A 17,953-nucleotide genomic window follows, 5' to 3' on the forward strand; every position below is an offset into this window, starting at 1 on the left:
TATAAAAATATATAAACATATACACATAAAATAATGTAAATTTGGATAAAATATATATACAAAATAAACCTTAAATAATGTAAATATGTATAAAAAATATATACAAATTACACATAGAATAATGTTAAATCGTATCAAAATAAATAAAGAGAATATCAATAAAATAATGTAAATTTGTATGAAAATAAAGCTGCAAAATATCCATATAATAACGCATATTTGCATAAAAATATATATAAAAAAATTCATATAAAACAATTAAATTTGTGTTAAAATAAATATACAAAATGCACGTACAATAAAGAAAATTTGTATTGAAATAGATATGCAAAATACACATCAATAATGTAAATTTGTATCAAAATATATATATGAATACTCATAAAATAGAGAAAATTTCTATGAAAATATACATACAAAATAGATATACAAAATACACATATAACTAGTTAAATTTGTATTTAAATACATGTACAAAAAACACATAAAATAATGTAGATTTGTATGAAATGAAAACAAATACATTTTATATAAAATATATATACAAAATACACATAGAATAATGTAAAATCATACCAAATAAATACACAGAATATCAATAAATAATGTAAATTTGTATGAAAATAAAGATGCATAATACCCATAAAATAAAGCATATTTTTATAAAAATACATACACAAAAATACACATAGATTAATCAAATTTGTATTAAAATTAATATACAAAATGCACATACAATAATGTAAATTTGTATTGAAAAAATATGCAAAATACACATAAAACAATGTAAATTTGTTTCAAAATATATATACGAATACACATAAAATAACGTAGATTTCTATAGAAATATATATACAAAATACACTTGAAATAATGTAACTACGTATAAAAAATATATTCAAAATACACATTAAATAATGTTAATTCGTGTCAAAATAAATAAAAAAAATATCATGAAAAGAATGTGTATTTGTATGAAAATAGATATACAAAATCCACATAAAATAACCTAAATTTGTATAAAACTATATACAAAAATAAACAAAAATAATTTAAACTTGTATGAAAATAAATATACAAAAAAACATAAAATTAGGTAAATTTGTATTGAAATACATATACAAAATACACATAAAATAATGTAAATTTGAATAAAAAAAATATAAACATATAGACCTAAAATAACGTAAATTTGTAACCAATATATATACAAAAAACATATTAAATAATGTAATTATGTATAAAAAATATATACAAAACACAAATAAAATAATGTAAAATCGTATCAAAATAAATACAGAAAATATTAATAAAATAATGTAAATTTGTATGAAAATTAAGATTCAAAATCCCCATGTCATGTGTATTCGTATATATATATTTTGAAACAAATTTACATTGTTTATATGTATTTTGCATATCTATTTTTGTGTATTCTGTATTTTTTTTTATACATAGAATAATGTAAAATCGTATCAAAATAAGTACACAGAATATCAATAAAATAATTTAAATTTGAATGAAAACAAAGATGCAAAATACCCATAAGATAAGCATTTTTTTTTAAATAGATATACAAAAATACACATAGAATAATTAAATTTGTATTAAAATTAATATACAAAATGCACACATACAATAAGGTAAATTTGTATTGAAAAAAAACGCAAAATACAAATAAAACATTGTAAATTTTTTTCAAAATATATATACGAATACACATAAAATAACGTAGATTTCTATAGAAATATATATACAAAATACACATGAAATTATGTAAATACGTATAAAATATATATATATATATATATATATATATATATATATATATATATATATATATATATATATATATATATATATATATATATATATATATATATATATATATATAAAATACATATTAAGTAATGTAAATTCGTGTCAAAATAAATAAACAAAATATCATGAAAAGAATGTGTATTTGTATGAAAATAAATAATAGATAATAAATTTGTATGAAATATATATGCAAGATATACATTAAATAATGTAAATATGTATAAAAAAAATATATACAAAAAACAAATAGAATAATATAAAATCGTATCAAAATAAATACACCGAATATTAATAAAATAATTTAAATTTGTATGAAAATAAAGATGCAAAATTCCCATCAAATAGCGCATTTCTTATAAAAATATATATACCAAAATACACATAAAATATTTAAATTTGAATTGAAATAAATATACAAAATGCACATACAATAAGGTAAACTTCTATTGAAAGAGATATGCAAAAATACATATAAAACAAAGTAAATTTGTTTCAAAATATATATACGAATACACATAAAATAAAATTTTGATTTCTATAAAAATATATATACAAAATACACATAAAATTAGGTAAATACGTATAAAAAATGTAAACAAAATACACATAAAATAATATAAATTCGAAACAAAATAAATAAACAAAATACCAATAAAAGAATGTGTATTTGTATAAATATAAATGTACAAAATACACATACAAAATAAACATAAAATAAGGTAAATTTGTAATGAAATATATGTACAAAATACACATAAAATAATGTAAATTTATATGAAAATATATATACAAATACACATAAAATACCATGAATTTGTATAAAATTATATATTCAAAATAAATATTAAATAATGTAAATGCGTACAAAAATATATATAAAAAGTTCATATAAAATAATGTAAATTCGTATCAATATAAATCAGCAAAATACCAATAAAATAATATATATTTGAATGAAAATAGATTTACAAAATACACATAACATAACTAAAATTTGTATTGAAATATATACAAAAATACATAAAAATAATTTGAGTTTGTATGAAAATAGATATTCAAAATACACATAAAACTAGGTAAATTTCTTTTGAAATATATATACAAAATACCCATAAAATATTGTAAATTTGTGTCAGAATATATAAACAAATACACATAAAATAACGTAAATTTGTTTGAAAAATATATACAAAACACATAGAATAATGTAAAATCGTATCAAAATGAATGAGCAGAATATCAATAAAATAACGTAAATTTGTATGAAAATAAAGATGCAAAATACCCATAAAATAAAGCATATTTTTATAAAAATACATATACAAAAATACACATAGAATAATTAAATTTGTATTAAAATTAATACACAAAATGCATATACAATAAGGTAAATTTGTATTGAAAAAATATGCAAAATACTCATAAAAGTGTAAATTTGTTTAAAAATCTATATACGAATACTCATAATATAACGTAGATTTCTATAGAAATATATATACAAAATACACATGAAATGAAGTAAATACGTATAAAAATATATATACAAAATACACATTAAATAATTTAAATTCTCGTCAAAATAAATAAACAAAATATCAATAAAAGAATGTGTATTTGTATGAAAATAGATATACAAAATGCTCATAAAATAACCTAAGTTTGTATAAAAATATACACAAAAATACACAAAAATAATTTAAATATGTATCTATTTTATACAAATGTACGTTATTTTATGTGAATTTGTTTTCATTTCATACAAATTTACATTATTTTATGTGTATTTTGTACATGTATTTAAATACAAATTTAACTAATTACATATTTTTTTAAAAATACATATACAAAAATACACATAGATTAATCAAATTTGTATTAAAATTAATATACAAAATGCACATACAATAAGGTAAATTTGTATTGAAAAAATATGCAAAATACACATAAAACAATGTAAATTTGTTTCAAAATATATATTCGAATACATATAAAATAACGCAGATTTCTATAGAAATATATATACAAAATACACTTGAAATAATGTAAATACGTATAAAAATATATATACAAAATACACATTAAATTATGTTAATTCGTGTCAAAATAAATAAACAAAATATCATGAAAAGAATGTGCATTTGTATGAAAATAGATATACAAAATACACATAAAATAACCTAAATTTGTATAAAACTATATACAAAAATACACAAAAATAATTTAAACTTGTATGAAAAAAATATACAAAAAACATATAAAAATAGGTAAATTTGTATTGAAATACATATACAAAATAAACATAAAATAATGTAAATTTGAATGAAAATATATAAACATATAGACTTAAAATAAAGTATATATGTATCAAATATATATACAAAAAAAACCATAAATAATGTAAATATGTATAAAAAAATATATACAAAACACAAATAAAATAATGTAAAATCGTATCAAAATAAATACAGAAAATATTAATTAAATTTGTATGAAAATTAAGATGCAAAATACCCATAAAATAACGCATTTTTTATAAAAATATATATACGAAAAAACATAAAATATTTGATTTTGTATTAAAATAAATAGATATACAAAATACACATAAAATAAGCTAAATTTGAATTGAAATATATATACAAAATATATAAAATAATGTAAATTTCTATCAAAATACCTATACAAATACACATATAATAACGTAAATTTGTATAAAAATATATAAACAAAATACACATTAAATAATGTAAATACGTATAAAAAAATGTAAAAAATACAAAAATAGTCATGTAATTCGTATTAAAATAAATAGACAAAATACCAATAAAATAATGTAAATTTCTATGAGAAAACATATACAAAATACACATAAATAACGCAAATATCAATAAAAATATATATAATATAATATATTTTATACATATTTAAAATATTTAATGTATATTTTGTATATATATATTTTATCCAAATTTACGTGATTTTATATGTATTTGTTTATATATTTTCATACAAATTTACATTATTTTATGTGAGTTTTGTATATGTATTTCAATACAAATTTGCCCAACTTTATGTGTATTTTGCATATATATTTTCAAACAAATTTAAATTATTTTTGTGTATTTTTATATATTTTATACAAATTTTAGTTATTTTATTTGTTTTTGTATATATATTTTACATATATACATTCTTTTATTGGAATTTTGTGTATTTAATTTTTACAATTTACATTATATTATGTATATATATATATATATATATATATATATATATATATATATATATATATATATATATATATATATATATATATATATATATATATATATATATATATATATATATATATATATATATTCATACAAATTTATATTATTTGATGTGTATTCTTACATATATTTTATTACAAATTTACCTTATTTTATGTTTATTTTGTATATTTATTTCATTCAATTTTAAATTATTGAATGTGTATATTTGTATTTGTATTTAGGTTATTTTATGTATGTTTTCTATATATATTTTAATAAAAAATTTCATTATTTTATTGTTATTTTCTTAATTTAACTCGATACGAATTTAGATTATTTCATAGGTATTTTGTATACATATTTTTATACTCATTTACATTATCTAATGTGTGTTTTGTATATATTTTTTTATGCATACTAATTTTATGTGCATTTTTTTACATATATTTTTATAGAAACTTAAAACGTTATTTTATGTGTATTTTGTATATGTTTTCTCATACAAATTTATATTATTTAATTAGTTTTTTGTTTATTTATTTTGATACGAATGACTTCATTATTAGTGTATTTTGTAAATATTTTTTTATACGTATTTACATCACTTAATGTGTATTTTGTTTATATATTTTTTTTACAAATTTACGTTATTATATGTGTATTTGTTAAAAATATTTTGAAACGAATTTACTTTATTTTATGTATATGTTTTATGTATATTTCAATTCAAATTTAGCTTATTTTGTGTGTATTTTGTATATCTATTTTCATGCAAATTTAATTACTTCTGTGTATTTTTGTATATACTTTTATACAAATTTACGTTATTTTATGTGCATTTTGTATATTTATATTTATACAAATACACATTCTCTTATTGGTATTTTGTTTATTTATATTTATACGAATTTACATTATTTTATGTGTATTTTGTATACATTTTTGATTCGTATTTACTTAATTTTATCTGTATTTTGTATATATATATTTATAAAAATCTACGTTATTTTATGTGTATTCGTATATATATTTTGAAACAAATTTACATTGTTTTATATGTTTTTTGCATATCTATTTCAACACAAATTTACCTTATTGAATGTGCATTTTGTATATTTATTTTAATACAAATTCAAATATTTTATGTGTATTTTGGTATGTATAATTTTATAAAAAATGCGGTAATTTATAGGTATTTTGCATCTTAGTTTTCATACAAATGTACATTATTTTATTAATATTCTGTGTATATATTTTGATACGATTTTATATTATACTATTTGTGTTTTGTATATATTTTTTTATACATATTTTCATTATTTAATGTGTATTTTTTATATATATTTTATACAAATTAACGTCATTTTAAGTGTATTTGTTTATATAATTTCATTGAAATTTACATTATTTTAAGTGTATTTTGTATATGTATTTCAATACAAATTTACCTAATTTTATGTGTATTTTGTATATTTATTTTCAAACAAATTTAAATTATTTTTGTGTTTTTTTGTATATACATATAGAGTAAGTTTCTATGAAAATAAATATTCAAAATACATATAAAATTATGTAAATAAGTATAAAAATATATATATCAAATACACCTAAAAAAATGAAATTTCGTATCAAAATAAATAAAATTCCGATTAGAGAACGTATATTTTTAGGAAAATAAATATACAAAATACACATATAATTACGAAAATTTGAATAAAAATATATACAAAAAAACTAAGAAATAAATTTCAATTTGTATAAAAATATATATACAAAATACACATATAATTAGTTAAATTTGTATTTAAATACATGTAAAAGATACACATTAAATAATGTAAATTTGTATGAAATGAAAACAAATTCACATAAAATAACGTACATTTGAATAAAATAGATATACAAAATATACATAGAATAATGTAAAATCGTATCAAAATAAATACACAGAATATCAATAAAATAATGTAATTTTGTATGCAAATAAAGATGCAAAATACCCATAAAATAAAGCATTTTTTTTTAAATACATATACAAGAATACACATAGAATAATTAGATTTGTATTAAAATTAATATACAAAATGCACGTACAATAAGGGAAATTTGTATTGAAAAAATATACAAAATGCACATAAAACAATGTATATTTGTTTCAAAATATATATACGAATACACATAAAATAACGTAGATTTCTATAGAAATATATATAAAAAATACACATGAAATGACGTCAATACGTATAAAAATATATATACACAATACACATTAAATAATGTAAATTCGCATCAAAATAAATAAACAAAATATCAATAAAAGAATTTGTATTTGTATGAAAATAGATATACAAAATACACATAAAATATTGTAAATTTGTATAAAACTCTATTAAAAAAATACACAAAAATAATTTAAATTTGTATAAAAATATATATACAAAATCCACATAAAACTAGTTAAATTTCTATTGAAATACATATACAAAATACACATAAAATAATGTAAATTTGAATGAAAATATATAAACAAATACACTTAAAATAACGTAAATTTGTATGAAATATATAGAAAATAAACATTAAATAATGTAAATATGTATAAAAAAATATATACAAAACACAAATAGAATAATGTAAAATAATATCAAAATAAATACACAGAATATTAATAAAATAATGTAAATTTGTATGAAAATAAAGATGCAAAATACCCATAAAACAACGCATTTTTTATGAAAATATATATACCAAAATACACATAAAATATTTAAATTTGTATTACAATAAATATACAAAATGCACATACAAATAGGTAAATTTGTATTGAAATAGATATGCAAAATACACATAAAACAATGTAAATTTGTTTCAAAATATATATACGAATACTCATAAAATAACGTTGATTTCTATAAAAATATATATACAAAATATACATAAAATGAAGTAAATACGTATAAGAAAATGTATACAAAATACACATAAAATAATGTAAACTCGTATCAAAATAAATAAACTAAATGCCAATAAAAGAATGTTTACTTGTATAAATATAAATATACAAAATACACACAAAATAACGTAAAATTGTATAAAACTATATACAAAAATAAACAAAAATAATTAAATTTGTATGAAAATAGACACATAAAATAAGCTAAATTTGAATTGAAATAAATATAAAAAATACATAAAATAATGTAAATATGTATCAAAATATATATTCAAATACACATATATTAAAATTGATATACAAAATGCGTATATAATAAGGTATGTTTGTATTGAAAAAATATGCAACATACACGTTTACTCATACAAATTTATATTATTTTATTAGTATTTTGTTTATTTATTTTGATACGAATTACATGATTATATGTGTATTTTGTACATATTTTTTTTATACGTATTTACATTATTTAAAGTGTATTTTGTTTATATATTTTCATACAAATTTACGTTATTATATGTGTATTTGTATAAATATTTTGATATAAATTTACTTTATTTCATGTATTTTGTATATATATTTCAATTCAAATTTAGCTTATTTTGTGTGTATTTTGTATATATTTTCATACAAATTTAATTACTTCTGTGTATTTTTGTATATAGTTTTATATAAATTTACGTTATTTTATGTGTATTTTGTATATTTATATTTAAACCCACATTCTTTTATTGCTATTTTGTTTATTTATTTTGATACGAATTTACATTATTTTATGAGTATTTTGTATACATTTTTTTATACGTATTTATTTCATTTTATGTGTATTTTGTATATATATTTTTATAGAAATCTACGTTATTATATGTGTATTCGTATATAAATTTTGAAACAAATTTACATTGTTTTATATGTATTTTGCATAACTTTTTCAATACAAATTTACCTTATTGTATGTGTTTTTTGTATATTTATTTTAATACAAATTTAATTTTTTTATGTGTATTTTGGTATATATATTTTTATAAATGCGTTATTTTATGGGTATTTTGCTTCTTTATTTTCATACAAATTTACATTATTTTATTAATATTCTGTGGGTTTATTTTGATACGATATTACATTATTCTATTTGTGTTTTGTACATATTTTTTTAATACAAATTTACGTTATTTTAAGTGTATTTGTTTATGTATTTTCATTCAAATTTACATTATTTTATGTGTATTTTGTGTATGTATTTCAATACAAATTTACCTAATTTTATGTGTATTTTGTATATTTATTTTCATAAAAATTTAAAATATTTTTGTCTATTTTTGTATATAGTTTGATACAAATTTAGGTTATTTTATGTGTATTTTGTATATCTATTTTCATACAAATACACATTCTTTTATTGATATTTTGTTTATTTATTTTGACGCGAATTTTGTGAATTTGTTTTCATTTCATACAAATTTACATTATTTTATGTGTATTTTGTACATGTATTTAAATACAATTTTAACTAATTATATGTGTATTTTGTATATCTATTTTCATACAAATTGAAATTTATTTTTTTGTTTTTTTGTATATATTTTTATTCAAATTTTCGTAATCTTATAAAAATATATATATACCAAAATACACATAAAATATTTAAATTTGCATTGAAATAAATATACAAAATGCACATACAATAAGGTAAATTTGCATTGAAAGAGATATGCAAAAATACATATAAAACAATGTAAATTTGTTTCAAAATATATATACGAATACAAATAAAAAAACGTAGATTTCTATAAAAATATATATACAAAATACACTTAAAATTAAGTAAATACGTATAAAAAAATGTATACAAAATACACATAAAATAATGTAAATTCGAATTAAAATAAATAAACAAAATACCAATGAAAGAATGTGTATTTGGATAAATATAAATATACAATATTCACATACAAAATAAACATAAAATAAGGTAGATTTGTAAAAAAATATATGTACAAAATACACATAAAATAATGTAAATTTATATAAAAATATATATACAAATACACATAAAATACCATGAATTTGTATAAAAATATATATTCAAAATAAATATTAAATAATGTAAAAGCGTATAAAAATATATATACAAAGTACATATCAAATAATGTAAATTCGTATCAATACAAATCAACAAAACACCAATAAAATAATATATATTTGAATGAAAATAAATTTACAAAATACACATAACATAACTAAAATTTGTATTAAAATATATACAAAAATACATAGAAATAATTTGAGTTTGTATGAAAATAGATATACAAAATACAGATAAAACTAGGTAAATTTCTTTTGAAATGTATATACAAAATACCCATAAAATATTGTAAATTTGTGTCAAAATATATAAACAAATACTCATAAAATAACGTAAATTTGTATGAAAAATATATACAAAATACACATAGAATAATGTCAATTCGTATCAAAATGAATGAGCAGAATATCAATAAAATAATGTAAATTTGTATGAAAATAAAGATGCAAAATACCCAAAAAATAAAGCATATGTTTATAAAAATACAGATACAAAAAAACACATCGAATAATTAAATTTGTATTAAAATTAATATACAAAATGCGTATATAATAAGGTAAATTTGTATTGAAAAAATATGCAACATTCACGTTTAAAATTTAAATTTATATTATTTTATATTATTTTATTGGTATTTTGTTTATTTATTTTGATACGAATTACATGATTATATGTGTATTTTGTACATATTTCTTTATACGTTTTTACATTATTTAATGTGCATTTTGTTTATATATTTTCATACAAATTTACGTTATTATATGTGTATTTGTATAAATATTTTGATACAAATTTTCTTTATATCATGTATTTTGTATATATATTTCAATTCAAATTTAGCTTATTTTGTGTGTATTTTGTATATATTTTCATACAAATTTAATTACTTTTGTGTATTTTTGTATATAGTTTTATATAAATTTACGTTATTTTATGTGTATTTTGTATATTTATATTTATACAAACCCACATTCTTTTATTGGAATTTTGTTTATTTTTGATACGAATTTACATTATTTTGTGTTTTTTGTATACATTTTTTTATACGTATTTACTTCATTTTATGTGTATTTTGTATATATATTTTTATAGAAATCTACGTTATTTTATGTGTATTCTTATATATATTTTGAAACAAATTTACATTGTTTTATATGTATTTTGCATATCTATTTCAATAGAAATTTACCTTATTGTATGTGTTTTTTGAATATTTATTTTAATACAAATTTAATTTTTTGATGTGCATTCTGGTATATATATTTTTATAAATAAAAAAATGCGTTATTTTATGGTTATTTTGCTTCTTTTTTTTCATACAAATTTACATTATTTTATTAATATTCTGTGTATTTATTTTGATACGATTTTACATTATTCTATTTGTGTTTTGTACATATTTTTTATACAAATTTACGTTATTTTAAGTGTATTTGTTTATGTATTTTCATTCAAATTTACATTATTTTATGTTTATTTTGTGTATGTATTTCAATACAAATTTACCTAATTTTATGTGTATATTGTATATTTATTTTCATACAAATATAAAATATTTTTGTGTATTTTTGTATATAGTTTGATACAAATTTAGGTTATTTTATGTGTATTTTGTATATCTATTTTCATACAAATACACATTCTTTTATTGATATTTTGTTTATTTATTTTGACGCGAATTTTATGTGAATTTGTTTTCATTTCATACAAATTTACATTATTTTATGTGTATTTTGTACATGTATTTAAATACAAATTTAACTAATTATATGTGTATTTTGTATATCTACTTTCATACAAATTGAAATTTATTTTTTTGTTTTTTTGTATATATTTTTATTCAAATTTTCGTAATCTTATAAAAATATATATACCAAAATACACATAAAATATTTAAATTTGCATTGAAATAAATATACATAATGCACATACAATAAGGTAAATTTGTATTGAAAGAGATATGCAAAAATTCATATAAAACAATGTAAATTTGTTTCAAAATATATATACGAATACAAATAAAAAAAACGTAGATTTCTATAAAAATATATATACAAAATACACTTAAAATTAAGTAAATACGTATAAAAAAATTTATACAAAATACACATAATATAATGTAAATTCGAATTAAAATAAATAAACAAAATACCAATAAAAGAATGTGTATTTGGATAAATATAAATATACAAAATACACATTCAAAATAAACATAAAATAAGATAGGTTTGTAAAAAAATATATGTACAAAATACACATAAAATAATGTAAATTTATATAAAAATATATATACAAATAAACATAAAATACCATGAATTTGTATAAAAATATATATTCAAAATAAATATTAAATAATGTAAAAGCGTATAAAAATATATATACAAATACAGATACAAAAATACACATCGAATAATTAAATATGTATTAAAATTAATTTACAAAATGCGTATATAATAAGGTAAATTTGTATTGAAAAAATATGCAACATACACATTTACTCAAACAAATATATATTATTTTATTGGTATTTTGTTTATTTATTTTGATACGAATTACATGATTATATGTGTATTTTGTACATATTTTTTATACATATTTACATTATTTAATGTGTATTTTGTTTATATATTTTCATACAAATTTACGTTATTATATGTGTATTTGTATAAATATTTTGATACAAATTTACTTTATTTCATGTATTTTGTATATATATTTCAATTCAAATTTAGCTTATTTTGTGTGTATTTTGTATATATTTTCATACAAATTTAATTACTTCTGTGTATTTTTGTATATAGTTTTATATAAATTTACGTTATTTTATGTGTTTTTGTATATTTATATTTATACAAATACACATTCTTTTATTGGTATTTTGTTTATTTATTTTGATACGAATTTACATTATTTTATGTGTTTTTTGTATACATATTCTTATACGTATTTACTTCATTTTATGTTTATTTTGTATATATATTTTTATAGAAATCTACGTTATTTTATGTGTATTCGTATATATATTTTGAAACAAATTTACATTGTTTTATATGTATTTTGCATATCTATTTCAATACAAATTTACCTTATTGTATGTGTTTTTTGTATATTTATTTTAATACAAATTTAATTTTTTGATGTGTATTTTGGTATATATATTTTTATAAATAAAAAAATGCGTTATTTTATGGGTATTTTGCTTCTTTATTTTCATACAAATTTACATTATTTTATTAATATTCTGTGTATTTATTTTGATACGATTTTACATTATTCTATTTGTGTTTTGTACATATTTTTTTATACAAATTTACGTTATTTTAAGTGTATTTGTTTATGTATTTTTATTCAAATTTACATTATTTTATGTGTATTTTGTGTATGTATTTCAATACAAATTTACCAAATTTTATTTGTATTTTGTATATTTATTTTCATACAAATTTAAAATATTTTTGTGTATTTTTGTATATAGTTTGATACAAATTTAGGTTATTTTATGTGTATTTTGTATATCTATTTTCATACAAATACACATTGTTTTATTTATATTTTGTTTATTTATTTTGACGCGAATTTTATGTGAATTTGTTTTCATTTCATACAAATTTACATTATTTTATGTGTATTTTGTACATGTATTTAAATACAAATTTAACTAATTATATGTGTATTTTGTATATCTTTTTTCATACAAATTGAAATTTATTTTTTTGTTTTTTTTTTGTATATATTTTTATTCAAATTTTCGTAATCTTATAAAAATATATATACCAAAATACACATAAAATATTTAAATTTGCATTGAAATAAATATACAAAATGAACATACAATAAGGTAAATTTGTATTGAAAGAGATATGCAAAAATACATATAAAACAATGTAAATTTGTTTCAAAATATATATACGAATACAAATAAAAAAACGTAGATTTCTATAAAAATATATATACAAAATACACTTAAAATTAAGTAAATACGTATAACAAAATGTATACAAAATACACATAAAATGATATAAATTCGAATTAAAATAAATAAACAAAATACCAATAAAAGAATGTGTATTTCGATAAATATAAATATACAAAATACACATACAAAATAAACATAAAATAAGGTAAATTTGTAAAAAAATATATGTACAAAATACACATAAAATAATGTAAATTTATATAAAAATATATACAAATACACATAAAATACCATGAATTTGTATAAAAATATATATTCAAAATAAATATTAAATAATGTAAAAGCGTATAAAAATATATATACAAAGTACATATAAAATAATGTAAATTCGTATCAATATAAATCAACAAAACACCAATAAAATAATATATATTTGAATGAAAATAAATTTACAAAATACACATAACATAACTAAAATTTGTATTAAAATATATAAAAAAATACATAGAAATAATTTGAGTTTATATGAAAATAGATATACAAAATACACATAAAACTAGGTAAATTTCTTTTGAAATGTATATACAAAATACCCATAAAATATTGTAAATTTTTGTCAAAATATATAAACAAATACTCATAAAATAACGTAAATTTGTATGAAAAATATATACAAAATACACATAGAATAATGTCAATTCGTATCAAAATGAATGAGCAGAATATCAATAAAAAAATGTAAATTTGTATGAAAATAAAGATGCAAAATACCCAAAAAATAAAGCATATGTTTATAAAAATACAGATACAAAAATACACATCGAATAATTAAATTTGTATTAAAATTAATATACAAAATGAGTATATAATAAGGTAAAATTGTATTGAAAAAATATGCAACATACACGTTTACTCATACAAATTTATATTATTTTATTGGTATTTTGTTTATTTATTTTGATACGAATTACATGATTATATATGTATTTTGTACATATTTTTTATACGTATTTACATTATTTAATTTGATACGAATTTACATTATTCTATTTGTTTTTTGTTTATACTTTTTTATACATATTTACATTATTTAATGAGTATCTTGCATATATATTTTATACAAATTTATTATCTATAATCTATTTTTATACAAATACACATTCTTTTCATGATATTTTGTTTTTTATTTTGACACGAATTTACATTATTTGATATGTACTTTGTATATATATTTTTATACGTATTTACATAATTTCATATGTATTTTGTATATATATTTCTATAGAAATCTACTTTATTTTATGTGTATTCGTATATATATTTTGAAACAAATTTACATTGTTTTATAGGTTTTTTTGAATACCTCTTTTAATACAAATTTACTTTACTGTGTATTCATTTTGTATATTTATTTCAATACAAATTTAAATATCTTATGTGTATTTTGGTATATATATTTTCATAAAAAATGCGATAATTTTTGGGAATTTTGCATCTTTATTTTCATTCAAATCTACATTATTTTATTGATATTCTGTGTTTTTATTTTGATACGATTTTACATTATTCTATTTGTTTTTTGTATATATTTTTTTTATACACATTCACATTATTTAATGTGTATCTTGCATATATATTTTATACAAATTTACGTTATTTTAAGTGTATTTGTTTTTATATTTTCATTCAAATCTACATTTATTTTAATTCGAAATTATATTATTTTATGTGTATTTTGTATACATTTTTTCATACGTATTTACTTAATTTTATGTGTATTTTGTATATATATTTTCTTAGAAATCTACATTTTTTTATTTGTATTCGTATATATATTTTGAAATAAATTTACATTGTTTTATATGTATTTTTGCATATCTCTTTCAATACAAATTTACCTTATTGTATGTGCATTTTGTATATTTATTTCAATGCAAATTTAAATATTTTATGTGTATTTTGGTATATATATTTTTATAAGAAATGCGCTATTTTATGGGAATTTTGCATCTTTATTTTCATACAAATTTACATTATTTTATTAATATTCGGTGTATTTATTTTGATACGATGTTACATTATTCTATTTGTTTTTTGTATATACATTTTTATACATATTTACATTATTTAATGTGGTTCTTGCATATATATTTTATACAAATTTATTATCTACTATCTATTTTCATACAAATACACATTCTTTTCATGATATATTGTTTATTTATTTTAACACGAATTAACATTATTTGATATGTATTTTGTATATATATTTTATACGTATTTACATAATTATATGTATTTTATATATATATATATATATATATATATATATATATATATATATATATATATATATATATATATATATATATATATATATATATATATATATATATATATATTTCTATATGTATAAATCTACTTTATTTTATGTGTATTCGTATATATATTTTGAAACAAATTTACATTGTTTTATATGTATTTTTGAATATTTCTTTCAATACAAATTTACCTTACTGCATATGCATTTTGAATATTTATTTCAAATATAAAAAATGCGATAATTTTTGGGAATATTGTATCTTTATTTTCATACAAATTTACATTATTTTATTGATATTCTGTGTATTTATTTTGATACGATTTTACATTATTCTATTTGTTTTTTGTATATGTATTTTTTATACACATTTACATTATTTAATGTGTATCTTGCATATATATTTTATACAAATTTACGTTATTTTAAGTGTATTTGTTTATATATTTTCATTCAAATTTACCTTATTTGATGTGTATTTTGTATATGTATTTCAATACAAATTTACCTAATTTTATGTGCATTTTGTACATTTCTTTTCAAACAAATTAAAATTATTTTTGTGTATTTTTGTATATAGTTTTATACAAATTTAGGATATTTTATGTACGCATTTACATTATTTAGTGTGTGTTTTGTATATATATTTTTTTGCAAATTTACTTTATTTTATGTTAATTTTTGTACATATATTTTTATAGAAATTTGCGTTATTTGTATATGTTTTCTCATACAAATTTACATTATTTTATTGCTATTTTGTTTATTTATTTTGATATGAATTACATGATTATATGTGTATTTTGTACATATTTTTTATACGTATTTACATTACTTAATGTGTATTTTGTTTATATATTTTTAAACAAATCTACGTTATTATATGTATTTGTATAAATATTTTGATACAGATTTACATTATTTTATGTATTTTGTATGAACATTTCAATTCAAATTTAGCTTATTTTAGCTGTATTTTGTATATATATTTTCATACAAATTTAATTACTTCTGTGTATTTTTGTATATAGTTTTAAACAAATTTACGATATTTTATGTGTATTTTGTATATTTATATTTTTACAAATACACATTCTTTTACTGGTATTTTGTTTATTTATTTTGATACGATTTTCATGTATTTTTTGTATTCATTTTTTTATACGTATTTACTTCATTTCATGTGTATTTTGTATATATTTTTATAGAAATCTACGTTATTTTATATGTATTCGTATATATATTTTGAAACAATTTACATTGTTTTATATGTATTTTGCATATCTATTTCAATACAAATTTGCATATTTACTTTATTTTATGTGCATTTTTGTACATATATTTTTTTAGAAATTTGCGTTATTTTATGTGTATTTGTTTATGTTTTCTCATACAAATTTACATTATTTTATTGCTATTTTGTTTATTTATTTTGATACAAATGAAAATAGATATACAAAATATACATAAAATAAACTAAATTTGCATTGAAATATATATTCAAAATACATAAAATAATGTAAATTTGTATCAAAATATTTTAACAGATGCGCATAAAATAACGTAAATTTGTTTTAAAATATACAAAATACACATTAAATAA

Source organism: Eriocheir sinensis, unplaced genomic scaffold (genome assembly GCF_024679095.1).
Source record: "Eriocheir sinensis breed Jianghai 21 unplaced genomic scaffold, ASM2467909v1 Scaffold141, whole genome shotgun sequence".
In the NCBI taxonomy this organism is placed as follows: Eukaryota; Metazoa; Arthropoda; class Malacostraca; order Decapoda; family Varunidae; genus Eriocheir; species Eriocheir sinensis.